The 18519-nt window shown below is 42.7% G+C and overlaps 1 long non-coding RNA gene across 1 annotated transcript in view; it reads left to right on the top strand.

Annotated features, from left to right (window-relative positions):
- Positions 1 to 751: 751 nt before the first annotated feature.
- LOC309352050 overlaps positions 752 to 18519 on the top strand; it is a 202868-nt gene continuing 185100 nt past the window's right edge. Inside the window, exon 1 of the long non-coding RNA XR_014161062.1 lies at positions 752 to 767. This is a non-coding gene — a long non-coding RNA (uncharacterized lncRNA). The remainder of the gene's footprint in view (positions 768 to 18519) is intronic.

The raw sequence follows: 18519 nt of genomic DNA on the forward strand, positions 1-18519 counted from the left end.
CAGAGCTGGGCTGGGAACAGGAGCTAGAGATGATCCAGAAGCTGGACATTGTGGAGTAAATCAGAACCTCAGGACAAACAGGAACCACGGTCCACAAGTATAAGTCAGAACCGAGACAGGCCCTAACATTAGGCAGAGTGGGGCACCTGCCTCACATGGCAAATACTGGGGTGACAGCGCCTTTGGTGCTCTTCCTGAGCCATTAGCTCTCTTCAATGGCTGAACTGTGGATGTCTTTGCCTCTTTTTAATTTTTTTTTTACATATAATTTTTATTAAATTTTCTGTTTTACCATTTTAAATACTCATTTTACACCCTCAAAATATCAGTGACTTCCCTTCTTCTCCTTCCATGATTCGTTTTACATATCATAAACCCCTGCATATTTTGCAAAAACTATACCATTCGGTATTCCATTATTGCATCCACCAAAACTTGTTTACAAGTTTTCTTAATCTTAATGCTACCAGCATTTTCAGCTGTACACAATTATCTCCCATATATTCATTAAACGTTCTCCAATCTTCTTTAAACGTTTGTTCTTCTTGTTCTCTTATTCTATATGTTAAGTCTGCGAGTTGTGCATATTCTGTCAACTTAAGTCGCCATTCTTCTTTGGTTGTGACCTCGCTCGTTTTCCATTTTTGGGTTAACAAAACATGGGCCACAGTAGTAGCATACATAAATAACCCTTTTCAACACCTGGGGATTTCAGTTTGAATTATCCCCAACAGAGAGGACTCTGGTTGGGGTTTTTTGGGGGGGGAGTACTTTTAAGCATTCCCCCCCCCCAATTCATTATGGATCATTTCCTGATGTCTTTCCCACTTGAACCAGCCTGCTGAACAGGAAAGGGTGGCAAATCAGAGTGTCAGAATACAGTCTTGTTGCTGAGAACCAGACACTACCTTTTTCTACATTTTTGTTCTTGTGGTGTCTCCAAAATTTTTTACACATCACTTGGGAAGACAGGCAAACTAATGCCAATGTACTGGAAGAAGCAAAGATCACCATTGTTGAAGCAATGATTCTTCAGCATCAACTTCGTTGGACAGGTCATGTTGTGTGGATGGCTGATTATCGTCTTCCAAAGCAGCAACTCTATTCCGAACTTTAAAATGGAAAGCGCAATGCTGGTGGTCAACAAAAGAGGTTTTAAGACTGTCTCTAGGCAAATCTAAAAAAATGTAGTATAAGCACTGATAACTAGGAAACACTGGGCTGCGAGCGCTCCAATTGGAGAACAGCCTTTACCAAAAGTGTCAGGGTCTTTGAAGACACTCAAACTCAGGACGCAAGGGAGAAACATGCTAAGAGGAAGGCACGCTTCGCAAATCCACACTGTGATCAACTCCCGCTCTGAAACCAATGTCCCCACTGTAGAAGGACGTGTGGATCCAGACTTGGTCTCCACAGTCACTTATGGACTCATTGTTAAAACTGTGTTTATGGAAGACAATCTTACTCGGCTACGAGCTATTGCCAAAAAAGAAAGAAGACACGAATCAGCAATGTCACCTTCACCCTTATCCTAGGTCACCTTCTCTCTTACTGCTGACCAGAGCAAAGTTCATTATCCTCAATCCCGTAGACAAACATTATTGGTCTAACAGGTGGGATCAGAGTCTTGTGAGCAAGTTCACCCCACCTCAACTTTAAAAGTCTGGCAGGACAACTTCACAGCTTTGGTCCAGTTATAAACTTCTCTTCTTTCTTGTGTACCTTGCAATCTTGGCTTCTGGATGTTGTGTAGTTCCTGCTGAGCCTGTACAGCCATTAGCCTGACTGAATATCTCTTCCTTACTTCCATACAAGAGTCGTTGGTTGTGTTTTAGGAGATGAGCCTGTCAGGAACAGATCTATCCAAAGGAGTGATGCCCATATTTCTGTCTACAGCACATTTGGCATGCCTGCATATGAGCCCATTGGGGGGCAAGTGTCATAGTAGGAACTTGATTTGTACACTTCATTCCCAGAAGGAGGGAGAAGGCAAATTAATTTTAGAAGAGAGTCACTTTTGGCCCACATCTGTTTGCAATCTGGCTGTGCTATTACATATAAATAAAGCCTCCCCCCCCCTCAGTTAAAACAATGAAATGTGAACTAGTTACAGAGAGGCATATAAAAGATCCCAAAACTTCATTCTCCCGTGTTTTTCATTTCTTTCTTTTTTTCTCCCCCCGCCTTTGTTCATTTAATAAAGCTGCCAACTGACTGCAAAATGTTAAAGGTATTAATCATCTGCAATTTAACTGCTTAATTGGTTTGCTAACTGATATTTGGTTTTAACATTTTTAGTAAATGTGTGCATATTTTAATAAATGTGCACATTACCAGCACTTCCATACAGGCTCCTTTTTTAAAACACACACACACACACACACACACACACACACACAGGTACCATACAATCATTTGCAACCGGGCCAATTCCAAGATGTTAAGCAGTGCTGGATTTACGTATAAGCTAAACAAGCTGTAGCTTAGGGCCCCCCAAAAAATTAAAGGGAAAAAAAACCTGGATGTACATTTCCAAAATATAAGATAAAAAACAAATAAAATAAAGCCTACATACAGCAACAGTGTTTTGTGTTGTGTAGGCGCCTATGATGTAAGTAATGGGCCCCGCCTGCTAGCCTGCTCCCTAAAATATCACTGGTTTGCTCATTTCTATAAATAGGGTGCCTACATTCTGCATGGACTGGTTGCGTGGCAACATGTGCAAAGGGCTTTAGATACCTATGAGGTCCACAAATTACCATATAGCATATATTCAACACAAAAAACAGCAACAATTTGTTGTTGACAAAGGACAGCTGTACATATAAAGGGCCCTATTACCTTCAGTAGCTTAGGGTCTCAAAAACCTAAATCCGGACCTGTGTGGATGTGTCCTCATTCCACATAGACTGAGTCTCTGACGCTACCCTAAAGATTTAGACTCTGAGCAGAATACAAAAAAAGGAAATAATGCCTAGACTGCTTTGTTCTAAGAATAAGAGACAGAGACAGCTCACCGTGATTTAGTTGCTGTATTTCAGAATGTGAAGGGGGGGGGGGATGCAGGTTTCTCCCTCAAAGAAAGCGAGATGCATTATTTTTCTAATAGCACTTTGATACATTTTTTCCACCCTCCTTGCCGTATATGAACCTATTTGCTTTTAGAAGAAGAAGAAGAAATTCAAAATAAAGCCTGATTGGGCCTTCAGCTAAACACAGTTATTTTCGAGCTTCCTTCCATTTGAACAGTGTCCTTGCTTTTGTGCTAACAACAAAATGCCTCTTCTACAGAGAATGACAAACATTTGCTGGTGTTACGAGTCTTACGCCACCCCAAAACGATTGCTGAGAATTATTTCTGCATGTTTTGAGGAAGATGGAGACAATGCGAGTTAAAGGTTCGGCTGGCAGCATAAAAGGAGGGGAGAGATAAATAGAAACCTGCAATTTCATTGATTTAGAAGTGCTCCTCGGGTTAAATTTAGTGATTGCAGATTTGACTGTTGTATATGCCTCCCATTCTTTCACACCGAATGTTTATGGAGGTGGTTTTTTGTTTCGTTTCCTTTGCTCTTCATTCTGAAGGCAAGGCAACACTTTTCATAAGCGCAAGGAGCAGATTTCAGCTCTTTTACGACAAAACTCTCCTGTCCTGTTCTTCATTTCCTCAGCTCTGCATCAGCTTGGACTGTGGCTGCCACTGCTAAACACCGACATGGCTGGCATAGTTGTGTGGCGCTATGCCGCGCAGGTTATCTGACATCGTGGTGTAACACAAAATGGCTGTATTGTGGAAAATGGCTGTGTATGGAAAACAGATAGTGTGGTGGTGGTGGCCCAAAGGGCCAAAATAAATGTGATAATGTGTACCCCTGGAATTCCTTGAGTGTGCTTCTAATAGAGAAGTTATGGTAACCTGTTGCTTTATGAAACTGGTGATTTTGCAAGTTGCCGCCCCTCACTGGGGCAGGAATACAGCTAATATGTGAATCACAAAGATACAGCTCAAAGCTAGAACCTAAGTCGCTACACGGCGCAAATGGCTACATGTAACACAGGTTCCCAACATGCACACTAACACAATGTAACAGAACACGGTGGGAAAATTGCTAGTGCTTATTGCAGATGTGTATGGAAGTGAGAGCTGGACCATAAAGAAGGCTGATCGCCGAAGAATGGATGCTTTTGAATTATGGTGCTGGAGGAGACTCTTGAGAGTCCCATGGACTGCAAGAAGATCAAACCTCTCCATTCTGAAGGAAATCAGCCCTGAGTGCTCCCTGGAAGGACAGATCATGAAGCTGAGGCTCCAATACTTTGGCCACCTCATGAGAAGAGAAGACTCCCTGAAAAAGACTCTGATGTTGGGAAAGATGGAGGGCACAAGGAGAAGGGGACAACAGAGGACGAGATGGTTGGATAGTGTTCTCGAAGCTACCAGCATGAGTTTGACCAAACTGCGGGAGGCAGTGGAAGACAGGAGTGCCTGGCGTGCTCTGGTCCATGGGGTCATGGAGAGTTGGACATGACTAAATGACTAAACAACAACAACATTGCACATGTGTAAAACATGAAATGAGGTAATAGTGTATATGATTGGTGGAAATTGAAATGCTTTCTTTGAAATATTATATATACCACTGCCTGGACCACCAAAACTCCCTGCCTTCATATTAGGCAAGCAAGCTCACTATATTATTTTTTACACCTGATAAAAACTTTTGCCTTGTTTTGTTTAGGCAAACCTAGGAAAAACATCTAATTTTACCATATGCATTTGTTTTGACTTAATCTACATTTGGGCAATTTTATGGTGCCTGCTTGTTTTTGAAGTCGGTTGATTTTATCGTCGTTTTAAATAACTGTTTCACGTTGTTTTATGTAGCCTGTTCGGATCATTAAAATAAAAAGAAAGACAGGCGGTGTATAAATCATGTTAAATAAATTTTACAGGAAAGTAAGTTTCTTTCAAGCTAATTTCTAATTTTTGGAAACAACATCATTTGGGTTCTTACAATATTCCTTTAAATATATTACTTATAATATTCCTTTGAATATTCCACTCCTTCTCCAATTTAGGAAGAAGACTGAATGGGATTGAGATGAAGTATGATTTCGGTTATGGGAGTAAATCATTTCAGCTGAAGTCATCATCCACGGACCTTTGTTACTTTCACATCGATGCTAAAGTCAGAGGCCTCTCACTTGACGCTCTCTCTTGCGCTAGATAATGTTTTGCAGATGGAAGCTTTCTTTCTTTTCCTTTCGGGGGGGGGGGGGGGAGACACGCCATATAATACAATGAAGGTTATTTCTTCTCTTGATATTTCAATCATTATTTCATGAGCTTCCCTGGGGAATGTGCTTATCCTTAATAGCTCAATGTTTTACTGGAGACAGACGAGAAGGATAGCCATAAGATGATTCATGAGAGACTTCCTAAATATATGACAGTTGATTTATTTTTCCCTTTTTTTTTTTAGGGGTTGGGAATGGAGAGGAGGATCTGGAGTTTTATGTCGAAGCATTAATAATCTGGACTTAGTCCCCCAAATTGCCATGGCAACCCTAAACTTACATAATTTTGCAATCAGAAATAGGATCAAGAAGTTACTTAGGTTGCCCTTGGTAATAGGCAGAAGTCCTTCTCCTCGACTAATAGTAAAATAAATAAATAAATAAATAAATAAATAAATAAATAAATAAATAAATAAATATGACATCTTAGGAACATAGGAAGCTGCCTTTTACATTGGCCCATCAAGCTCAGTACAGCGGTACCTCAGGTTACATATGCTTCAGGTTACAGACTCCGCTAACCCAGAAATAGTGCTTCAGGTTAAGAATTTTGCTTCAGGATAAGTACAGAAATCATTCTCCGGCGCCACGGCAGCAGCAGGAGGCCCCATTAGCTAAAGTGGCGCTTCAGGTTAAGAAAAGTTTCAGGTTAAGAACAGACCTCCGGAACGAATTAAGTACTTAACCCGAGGTACCACTGTATGGTCTACACACCAAGAGACTGCGATCTACTCCTAGTATAAAAAAACTGGGAGTCATCTACCCATTGTCATTGCCAAGAGTTGTCTAGCTTTTTGGGGGGAGCATTGCCTAGAGATTTTGAGCTTTTTTGGGGGGGAGGATTGCGATGGGACCTACCACCGGGGGCAGAGGGCGGGGACATTCATTGCCCACTTTATTTAATCCCACGATCGATCTGGATCATCCCGGTGATATACCTGTTGATCGTGGTCGACCCGTTGAACATGTCTGGTCTACATGCATGCATGCTCTAGTTATCTCCCACTTGAACTACTGCAATGTGCTCCACATGGGGCTACCTTTGAAGGTGACTCGGAAACTGCAATTAATCTAGAATGCGGCAGCTAGACTGGTGACTGAGAGTGGCCGCCGAGACCACATAACACCGGTCTTGAAAGACCTACACTGGCTCCCAGTACGTTTCCGAGCACAATTCAAAGTGTTGGTGCTGACCTTAATGGCCTAAATGGCCTCGGTCCAGTATATCTGAAGGAGCGTCTCTACCCCATTGTTCAGCCCAGACACTGAGGTCCAGCTCCGAAGGCCTTCTGGTGGTTCCCTCACTGCGAGAAGTGAGGTTACAGGGGACCAGGCAGAGGGTCTTCTCGGTGGTGGCGCCCGCCCTGTAGAATGCCCTCCCAGCAGATGTCAAGGCAATAAACTACTATTTTACTTTTAAAAGACAACTGAAGGCAGCCCTGTTTAGGGAAGTTTTTAATGTTTGATGCTGTATTGTTTTTAATATTCAGTTGGAAGCCGCCCAGAGTGGCTGGAGAAACCCAGCCAGATGGGTGGGGTATAAATAATAAATTATTATTATTATTATTACACTGACTGGCAGCAGCTCTCCAGGGTTTCATATCCTCTCAGCCCCAGGACTGGCCCACCCAATAGGTCACCTCAGGCGGCACAATCACTGGAGTCAGCAGTTCCAGGTGTCTTTCTTTTTTCCCCTCTTGTTCCAGGTGGAAATCGTCACTTAACCCTTCTTCCCTAGTGAGGGTGAGGGGAACCATTTTAGGGTTCACTTCAAGTGCCAAAATGTATTATACACCTTTAGGCGCCAGGCAAAAACGTTCCTCTTTAACCAGACCTTTGGCTGATTGACACCCAATGCCATTTTCAAATGTGTTGGGGAGTTATTCAGGAGACCACTGTAAACAGATGAAATCATTAGCAGGATTATTATACCACTTGTAGCTGAGCCTGGTGATTGCCTAAGGTTCCCAACCCCTACAGTCATAATTTGACAGTTGCCTTCTTATTTTATTTTAATCCGATTTTAAGCTGTATTTCAGTCGATTGCTGAATTTTATGTATTAATGTATTTATATTTTGATGTCAGCCTCCCTAAGCCTGGTTATGGCTGGGGAGGGCGGAATATAAATTAAATTTATTATTATTATTTATTATTGTAGTGTAACAAATACGATGGAGAATATGGATCGATATAAAACATAGATTACAATACAATATGCAGTTGAAAACATTGACATTAGGACCTACTGAGGGGATGAGGGGGTCATGAGATTCAGAGGTATCTCTGTCAATGGAAATGTATTTGGTTTTGTTATAAATTTATATTTAAAAAATAAAATTAAAAATTTACCGTAAAATAAAATAAAATGTGTTGGGGAGAGGGAGAGATACTGGGTTGTTCTTGTTTTCAGATCTATTATGTATTTTATGTTTTAATATTGTGAACCGCTCTGAGACCAGCTTTAGTATGCAAATTTAATAAATAATAATGAATAATAGTAATATTGGGGTGACCCTGCTCAGTTTTTTTCTGAGGTTTTGCATGCAGAGCATGTGGTGTGCAAGCACCCCTCGTATAAGTCCAAGTGATTTCAGTCCTTTTCAGGAGTCAGCAAACCAGGGGGCTGGTCCACTGTCCCTCATACCTTGTGGGGGGCCGGACTATATTTTTTTGGGGGGGGGGAATGAACAAATTCCTATGCCCCACAAATAACCCAGAGATGCATTTTAAATAAAAGCACACATTCTACTCATGTAAAAACATTCTGATTCCTGGACCATCTGCAGGCTGGATTTAGAAGGCGATTGGGCTGGATCCGGCCCCTGGTCCTCAGTTTGCCTACCCATGCTTTAAACCCTAAGGTGGTGCATTTTGTGGTTCCTCATTATAAGATTGCGCTAGAAATTCAGGCAATGACTCCTTCTATCAGTTTGATCAATGCTACGATGCCTTCACACAGCAGCCTCTGTCAAAACTTTCCAAGTCAGGGGCACCATAATCCACTTTCTCCTGCATTTTTAGCACATCGTGTGTGTTTTTTTTAAAATTTTATTTTTACAAAGTGTCAGCTGCAACTTGCTCTCAAAACTATTTCGTTGGAGGCTGTTGACAGTTTGACTATCCGAAATGCATCCTGCTGTTCCAAGTTGGTGGATTTCTTTGGCTGGGCCTCGCAAGAGCGGCTTGCCCATTCTGTTAGGCTTTCGAGGTGAGAAGTGTAGAGTTCCCACCATTTGTTCCTCATCTCACCCCAGCTAATTAATGTCTGCACATGAATTGTCTAAATGTTAAGCCACATGCAAGCTGTCAGGAACAAATGGGGCTGTGCTTCCCCCTCCCCTCCGGTAAAGGAAAACATGGTCGTGGGTAGACAAGAGAACATGAAGTATCGATTGTTCTGGGTGAATTGGCCCCCAAGGGAAAGACAATAAGCATCCTGAGTTAGTCGCCCATCAAAATGGATTCAGATTCAAGAGGCAAGATTTAATTGGCAGATTAATCAATCTAAGCTTTAATTGCAGATTAAAACGAAAACATTAAATACCGTGAAATGAGGTGGTTATATGCTCTGATGTGTTTGCTTAGGTCATTTTTTTGTAATCAACACAAGGACATAAGAATGGTCCGTCTAGACCTGCGTCACGTTCTCAAGGTGGCCAACCAGGTGGGAAAACAGCAACCAGGAGTCGAGAACAAGGACCATCTTCTTCTCGCCTGTGGTTTCCAGCAACTGTTATCCAGAAGCATTGTTGCCTTCAAAAGTGGTAACCTTCAGGTGGTATTGCACCACCATAAACCCTCCAAGTGCCCCAACTTTCCTGGGACAGAACCGGGTTTACAGAAGTCACTTCGGTTTCTGATTTGATCCCAGAATGTCCTGCTTTTCCTTAGGATGTCCCTGTTTTTATGGGAGAATTGTTGGAGGGTATGGAGTTATGCAACCCCTGAGCCAAAGAAATAAGCAACTATCCAACCTTTAGAAGATATCTGAAGGCAGCCATGTATATGGAGGTTTTGTAATGTTTAATGTTTTATTGTGTTTTTATATAAGTTGGAAGCTGCCTAGAGCAGTTAGGACCACCCAGTCAGATGGGTGGGGTATAAATGTTGTTGTTGTTGTTGACAAGGTGCCCTTATTTTCCCTGGAGGGTAAGCTACAATCAGCCCCAGCCAGAAAGCATTGGCCAGGGAAGATGGGAGTCAGGTTCATAGAAAGGTGCCTTATACCAAGTCAGGCTCCATTTACCTCAGTGTTGCTGACACTGACTGGCAGTGGTTCGCCAGGGTTTCAGACACAGATTCTTTCCAAGTCATAACTAGCTTGTGCTTGGAATCGATCTGTAAATGTTAGTCTATATTCCAGGCCTATTAAATAAAGAAAGGCATTGTGGAAATCAAAGCGCCAATGGCTGGCGTAGTAGTAGGCAAAGGCTTCCAGCCTATCAGGAGCAATAGAGCTGGGAAACTGATTTCCCGTGGTCAGCAGCTGAAACCTTACTCAGGAATGGATCAGACTAAAGGCCCATCTAGTCCAGCACTGTGTTCTCACAGAGGCCAGCAGACCCACCAAGTGTCCCTATTTTCCAGGGACTGTCCAGGATTTACAGAAGCTGTCCTGGTTTCTGATTTGATCTTGGAATGTCCCATTTTTCCTTAGAACATCCCTATTTTCATCGGCAAAATGGTGAAGGGTTTGGACTTATGTGAGCCGAGATAGGTAACCATACAACCTTTGGAACCTGCCCAGTCAGATGAGTGGAGTGTTGTTGTTGTGAAGAAGAAGAAGAAGAAGAGGAGGAGGAGGAGGAGGAGGAGGAGGAGGAGGAGGAGGAGTAGGAGGAGTAGTAGTTTGGATTTGATATCCCGCTTTATCACTACCCAAAGGAGTCCCAAAGCGGCTAACATTCTCCTTTCCCTTCCTCCCCCACAACAAACACTCTGTGAGGTGAGTGAGGCTGGGAGACTTCAGAGAAGTGTGACTAGCCCAAGGTCACCCGCAGCTTGCATGTGGAGGAGCGGGGAAGCGAACCCGGTTCACCAGATTACGAGTCTACTGCTCTTAACCACTACACCACACTGGATGTCCCTATTTTCATCAGAGAAACATTGGGGAGTATGGGCCAGCAAGATGCCTTTGAGAGGCTCATAGACATGGCCTGAGTGCAATGTGATGGTCCCTGCTTGCAGTTTCCAGCAACTGGTATTCAGAGACATGTTGCCTACAACAAGAGAGAACATCTATGGACATTCCCCCTGCAGTTCTACATTCTGATTATCCTTTCAAATTCCTTATAGAACTATCTTTTATCTTTACATTGTGTTTTTTTATTGAAGCTTTTTCATTTTCCTTCCACCTCATCTCTCTCTCTCTCTCTCTCCCTCCCTCTCTCTCTCTCTCTCTCTCTGTGTGTGTTTTATGCAGCTTTCTGTTGCATCCCTTGGTGAAGATTATTCATCTGGGATGACACCTACAAGACATTTCTGTAGCTTCCCAGCCCCTCTGGGAATTTCAAGAATAAATTTGTGACAGCGAAAGTTCCCACCTAGTTTTGCACAGCGGGAAGTGCGAACGAGAGCTGAACGAAGAGCTTTTCAGCTGTTAGTACTTAAAGCAAAAATAATAATAATTAGCATAATAATAATAACAACCTTCTGTATTCATGGCACACAAACTAATAATGGAAATTCTTCGAGGATGCAATCGCAAAATGTACAGATATAAGGGTGGGAATCATTTTTTCTTTTCTTTTTAAACTTATACCTGTCGCATAAATGATGGTGGCTGTTTTCCGTCACTTTGAACCTTTCTCAGTCCAAGAGCTGCGATTGGTTCTGGATAACTTTCCATGAGTCACATTCCCCTGGTGGGCGTGACCAGAGGCAAAAGTGGGCGGGGCAAAAATTCAAATTACCGTTATGCCGTAAGCTGCCCAGAGTGGCTGGGGAAACCCAGCCAGATGGGTGGTCTAAGAAATATTATTATTATTATTATTATTGTTATTATTATTATTATTATTATTATTATTATTAAGCAGGCTAGTTTCTACACAAATTCACACACAATCTGGCATTTGATGCTTGAAATTCCTATCCCTGGCAGCCTTGAAACTGGTTGAATGTAGGCAATTGCTTTTAGGAGCATTTTAAGGGATTTATTTTAAGGTTGTATTTAACTGTGTGTTGTTGTTTTAAAGAATTTTTAACTGCACTGTTTTGACATTGACATGTTTGCCAGCCTGGGCTCCTTTGGGGGAAGGTGTGGGGTATATATTTAATAAATAAATAACCCATCCTACATCCAGATGTGCAAAAATTGCCAGGGTTCAAGGACAACATTCCAGCCACACAAAAACCCTTAGGGCTTTTCTGCACTTACCATCATTCAACTAGTATCCTGGAACAATGTACGGTCATACCTCGGGTTGAAGTAGCTTTGGGTTGAGCGTTTTCAGGTTGCGCTCCGCGGCGACCCAGAAGTAACGGAATGCATTACTTCCGGGTTTTGCCGCTTGCTCACGCTCAGACGCTCAAAATGACGTCACACGCATGCCCGGAAGTGGCGAATCGCAACATGCACAGATGCACAGTCATGGCTTGCGTTCGCTTCAGGATGCGAATGGGGCTCCGGAACGGATCCCGTTCGCATCCAGAGGTACCACTGTATATCATTTCCCAATAATTCTTAATTATTTTACAATTCCACCACATATGAAAAAGACGTGCCATCTTTTTCTTTACACTTCCAGCATTTTTAGAGCCTGTTCTATACATTTTTACCATTTTTACAGGTGTAATGTACCATCTATACATCATTTTTATATTTGGGTCTATTTTTGACACCCCACATTCCGAGTCTGTGAAAAAAGGGTTCCAAAACTGAGATGGAAAGATCAACAAGGCCTCATGGTCCTATTGTGCTGAGTCAGACATTGGTGCCTCTAGTCCAATACTGTCCACACTGACTGCCAGCATCTCTCAGGTGTTTCAGCCTTTCCCACAGATGTCAAGGATTGAACTTGAGATCTTCCACATGCTGAGCAGACGCCCTACCGCGGCACTACAGCTCTTTCCCACCTTGCACACCATCACGGGAATTAAATCACCTCCACCGAACCAGCAGCATAACAGGTCCGATATTGTAGAGATAATTGTTTTATTAAAATATTTGCTCTTTTGCTCCTGACAAGATTTCTGACAGGCTGGAAGCCTTTGCCTAGCGCCACGCCAGCCATTAGCGCTTTGATTTCCACAATGCCTTTCTTTATTTAATAGGCCTGAAATATTGATTAACATTTACAGATTCAATTCCGAGCACTAGCCAGAGGTTACAGAGAGCTGGTTGCGCCATCAAATCCGAAGGTGTAATGAAATCCCCCACTGTGCCTGTCAACTTATCCCCGGTACAGGTCATTTCCCACAAGTTCCCCGGCGTTGGGGAAAAAAAGCAGCCATTTTCACTTCAAACATTTGGTAAGCGACAGGAAAAATCTGTCTCCCGCATTGTATTCTCTGGGTCTTTCGAGAAAATTGAATAGGCTCATTTCAGCTTACATTTCTCTGGGTTCTGAAACATACCAGATCGCTAGAGGATGAAAATGCTTTTGAGGGAGACCCAGGCTAAGGCACTCAATATAAGCGTTTCCTTCTCAAGAAATGTCAACAGAACTGGGGCTGCGTAATGGTAGACCATAGCCTACTCAAAAGCAACAACTGCAGTTAACCAGAAGGCTGGTGGTTCAAGCCCACTCAGGGATAACTGTGGGCAGGATTCCTGCTGTTATGTACTGAAGTTCTCACCCTGGGCTAGCAGGGGTCTCAGGCCATGCCTGACATTCTGCCAACTCCACTTGCGGATGTTCCACCCACAGCAGCGGATCCAGAGGACTTGGTTTCAATGCCACCTAGGGTCACACCACAGCCTCAGCAAGAATCGGGTGGCCCCCCAGACCTGGGTACTGGTCCCTGGCGGTCTGGCAGAGTTTCCAAGCACCCAACTTATTTAAAGGACTATGTTGTTGGACATGTAACCCTGTTAGTCTAATGGAAGTATGTGAAATGTAACCGATATGCTTTTGTGCCTAATTGAACCATTACGTGTAGTGCTGTATATAAGAAAACCATTACGATTGAAACTAATGCCTTATCTCGGTGGGGAGGGGTGTTATGTACTGAAGTTCTTACCCTGGGCCAGCAGGGGGATACTGTAGATAGTTCAGGTCTACATATGCAAATAAGGGACCGAAAGTGACGTTCAGTGATTGGATAGTTACGGAAAGTTGTTACAGTTACGTTGTACTGGAGCTCTTATATAAGCAGGCTGGCTGAACCCTTCAGTTCAGTTCTGTTCTGACCTGTGAATAAACAAGAGCTGCTTGGAGAATCACTGTGTCATCTGATATGTTCACCCACAACTTAACACCTGCATTGCAGGGGGTTGGACTAAGTGACTCTCTGGGTTCCTTCAAATTTACAATTCTATGATTCTGTGAACTGCAGGCAGTTGTGGGGGGAAGTGGGTGACCATGAACCATAGGGTGGACAGTCAACTTTGTAATGATGGGTTCTGCAATCTCCAAGGTTGTAGAATACATCAGTTCATCGGTAGGTAATGGCCATAACAAAGTGGTAGAACATCTGCTTTGAATGCAGAAGGTCCCAAGTTCAATCTCCTGGTAGGACTGGGGGAATCCCCAGCCGAAAATCCCTGAGAGTGCTCTTGATATTTGAAAGAACAGACTCCCATTAGAGGTGGTGGACTCTCCTTCCTTGGAGGTTTTTAAGCAGAGGTTGGATGGCAGCTTTAGCTGGGACTTCTGCATTGCATAGGGTTGGACTAGATGGTCCGTGGTCCCTTCCAGCTCAAAGATTCTATGATTCTATGAAAAACTTTGCTCCAGTGTTGAAAAACACAGTGGAAGCATGTTGTCTGTGGGTACCACCCACCCTGGTAATTCCTGCTCTTTATAAAATATTTTTGGGAAACACTCCATCTCTGAGTGTCTTCTAATCTGCATTTGGTGTCCAGTTGTATCATCCCACTTTCAGGTCGAGGGAGCCGGAGTTTGTCCACAGACAGCTTTCCAGATCATGTGGTCAGCCTGACTAAACCACTTCTGGTGCAACGGGACGCCGTGATGGAAACCAGAGTGCATGGAAACACCGTTTACCTTCCTGCCACAGCGGTACCTATTTATCTACTTGCACTGGCATGCTTTCGAACTGCTCAGTTGGCAGGAGCTGGGACAGAGCAGCAGGAGCTCACCCGATCACGTGGACCCCTGGACAGTTAAGTTCAGTCAAAGGCGCTCATCTCGCTTTCAGGCCAAGGGAGCCGGTGTTTGTCCACAGACAGCTTTCTGGGTCATGTGGCCAGCATGACTATATCACTTTTGACACAATGAAACACCGTGATGGAAGCCAGAGCACATGGAAACCCCATTTACCTTCCTGCCACAGTAGTACGTATTTATAATAATAATAATTTTTTATTTATACCCTGCCTATCTGGCTGGGTTTCCCCAGCCACTCTGGGCCGCTTCCAACAGAACACTAAAAGCAGAATAAAACTTCAAACATTAAAAACTTCCCTAAACAGGGCTGCCTTCAGATGTCTTCTAAAAGTCAGATAGTTGTTTATTTCCTTGTCATCTGATGGTAGGGTGTTCCACAGGGCAGGTGCCACTACCGAGAAGGCCCTCTGCCTGGTTCCCTGTAACTTCGCTTCTCACAGTAAGGGAACCACCAGAAGGCCCTCAGAGCTGGACCACAGTGTCCGGGCAGAACGATGGGGGTGGAGACGCTCCTTCAGGTATACTTCTTTTTTCTTTTTTTTTTAAATAATTTTTATTAATTTTACAACATAAACAAAAAACAAACAAACATAACACGACTTCCCCATACCTCCCCTTCGCTGCATCCTTGTTTTAAAATTTTTTAGCAATCCTTCATCCATTTTTATATTTAATTCTCTTTAAAATTTTCTTAAGCTTAAATTTTTACAGCTGTAATTCTTTATATCAAATCCCTTGACATCTTAACATTCCGAAATTTTACAACAATTTTTAAGATAAATTTTAATTTTTTTCCAGTCCTCTTCCACTGTCTCTGTCCTCTGGTCACGAATTCTGCCGGTCATCTCTGCCAGTCCCATAAATTCAGTCACCTTGGTCTGCCATTCTTCCAGAGTAGGTAGTTCTTTAGTCTTCCAGTACTTTGCCAAAAGAATTCAATGGGCCAAAGATTTAGGATACAACATAGACCTTGGTGATTGGCAGAAAATATGGAATGAAAACTTGAAATTTACGGCATGTGTTACATTAAAAGAAAACGTAATGAAGATGGTTTACAGGTGGTATATGACACCTGCAAAATTAGCAAAGATGTACAAAACCTGTAATAAATGTTGGAGGTGTAAGGAGAAGGAAGGTACATTTATGCACATGTGGTGGGATTGTAAAAAAGTAAGGGGGTTCTGGGAGATGATACATAATGAACTAAAGAAAATGCTAAAATATAGCTTTGTTAAGAAACCAGAACTCTTCCTGCTGGGAATAACAAGAACGGATATAAGTAGGAGAGACTGTAAACTGTTTCAATATGCTACCGTCGCAGCAAGGACATTGTTGGCCCAGAGGTGGAAACAAGAAGAGGTTCCGACTCTGGAGGAATGGAGGTCAAAACTAACAGACTACGCAGAGTTAGACAAATTAACAGGGAAAATTAGATACCAAAAAGACCAGAAATTCATTGAGGACTGGGGGAAATTTACAGAGTATTTGAAAAACATATGTGAGGATAGCACAACGCTAGCGTGTTTCAAAGAAGCTTTGTGAAAATAGAAGGAGTATTGCCAAAAGGCAAGCAAGGATAGAAATATAATATTTAATGGCAATATCTAAAGAAGGAATGTGAGGAGAGGATTTGAACTACGAAAGATTGTCAGAGAAGTTGAGGGAGGTCCAAACAAGGTGAAATATGTGATATATAAATGGATTGGTTTATTATTTTTTTTATGGAAAAACTTCAATAAAAATTTATTATTAAAAGAGAAAAGAATTCTTGCTGCTGTTGTTGCGTACATAAAAAATGTTCTATCTTTCTTTGGAATCATTTGGCCTACCATGCCCAAGAGAAAAGCCTCCGGTTTCTTTGCAAATGTCCACTTAAGGATTTTCTTAATTTCATTATAGATCATTTCCCAGTAGGCCTTAATCTTCGGGCAGGTCCACCAAAGATGATAAAAAGTTCCTTCGCATTCAGTACACTTCCAACAGTTGTAATTGGGCACCTTCAGGTATACTTCTTTATCTACTTGCTTTATCTACTTTATCTACTTGCAGTGGTGTGCTTTCAAACTGCAAGGTTGGCAGGAGCTGGGGCAGAGCAACAGGAGCTCACCCCATCATGGGGATTCGAACCACCGACTTTCTGATGGGCAAGCTCAAGAGGCTCAGTGGTTTAGATCACAGTATCCAGTAGAAAGTCCCCCAAAACAGGGTGTTACAAGGGTGTTGAAGGAGCAGGCCTGAGAGGACCCAAGATAAGGTCTGATGTGGCTACCCCATCGCCTTCCACTGCTACTGATTCCTCTGCAAGACACCCAACATAGTGAAAATATTCCAATATGCATATGCACACCTTTATCATTCAAATTAGATCCGAAGCCATTCACGCTGTTTTGATTTCATGTTTCACACCCAATAAATATTACAAAGCCGCCGTATATGTTTTTAATGTTTCAAATATGTTTTTGTTTTGTTTTTAATTGCATTGTTTTACCACCTCGCTGTCTGCCACCCCAGGCTTCTTGAGAAGGAAGGAATGGAATAAATGAAATAAATACGGAACCACAGCCCTGGTCTTATCTGACTGCCAGCAATTCCACACAGTCTTTCCCAGCACTAATATAAATACCAGACATCTGTTTATATATGTATATGTATACCACTTAACCTCCAAGTGGTTTATCTAAGCCATAAAACATAGATTGAGTTAAATCAGACTTTAAAAAAGCAAGTTTATAAAAAAGATAAATTAGAAGATACAGTTACATATTAAGATGCCTGTCAGATGTACAGTACATGTCTAAGTAGGCTTCCTGAAATAAATTTTTAAAAATATTTTAAACAGGCTCCAGAAATAATACAGTGAATGTGTCTGCCTCATGTCAATGGGCAGGGAGTTCCGAACTGTAGGAGCTGCCACACTGAAGACTCCATTCCTTGCAAACGCGGATCAAAGATTATGCTACACTTCTAAAAGTGCCAGCGCTGCAGATCCAAGTGTTCAGGTGAGGATATATAGAGCATTATTTTTAATTTTCTAGAATCACGGAATTGCAGAGTTGGAGGGGACCTTGAGGGTCATCTAATCCAACCCCCTGCAATGCAGGAATCTCAGCTAAGCCTCCATGTCAGATGACCAGCCAACATCTGCTTAAAAAACAGAAAGAGTCTGCAACCTTCCAAAGGAGTCCGTACCGCTGTGAAACAGCTCCTGCTGCCGGAAAGTTCTTCCTGGGGTTTGGTCAGAATCAACCTTTCTTGTAACTTGAAGTCCTACCCTCCAGAGGAGGAGAAAACAAACTCGTCCCCTGTTGATGGATCTTAACCATAACTCTTGCTACCAGCTGCCAAATCAGATGACGAACAGGAGCAGACCTTGCTGACTAGTAACTTGATTTTTGTTTAGTTTTATTATATAAGGTAAAGGTAAAGGGACCCCTGACCATTAGGTCCAGTCGTGGCCAACTCTGGGGTTGTGGTGCTCATCTTGCTTTATTGGCCAAGGGAGCTGGCATACAGCTTCTGGGTCATGTGGCCATGACTCAGCCGCTTCGGGCGAACCAGAGCAGCGCACGGAAAAGCTGTTTACCTTCCCGCTGGAGCGGTACCTATTTATCTACTTGCACTTTGACGTGCTTTCGAACTGCTAGGTTGGCAGGAGCAGGGACTGAGCAACGGGAGCTCACCCCGTTACGGGGATTCGAACTGCCGACCTTCTGATCGGCAAGTCCTAGGCTCTGTGGTTTAACCCACAGTGCCACCCGCGTCCTTAGTTTTATTATATACAGCAGAATAAAGCATAGCTTTGTAGAAGTTACTATATATACACAGACAAGGTTCAAAATCCTATTCCAAATTCAACACTCCAACAACAAACAACGGTGTCATACTGCTTATAAGGAAGAACTTAGCCAATCACCACCTGTTGCTAAGCTT

The sequence above is a fragment of the Podarcis erhardii genome, assembly GCF_964252035.2.
Source record: "Podarcis erhardii genome assembly, chromosome: 10".
In the NCBI taxonomy this organism is placed as follows: Eukaryota; Metazoa; Chordata; class Lepidosauria; order Squamata; family Lacertidae; genus Podarcis; species Podarcis erhardii.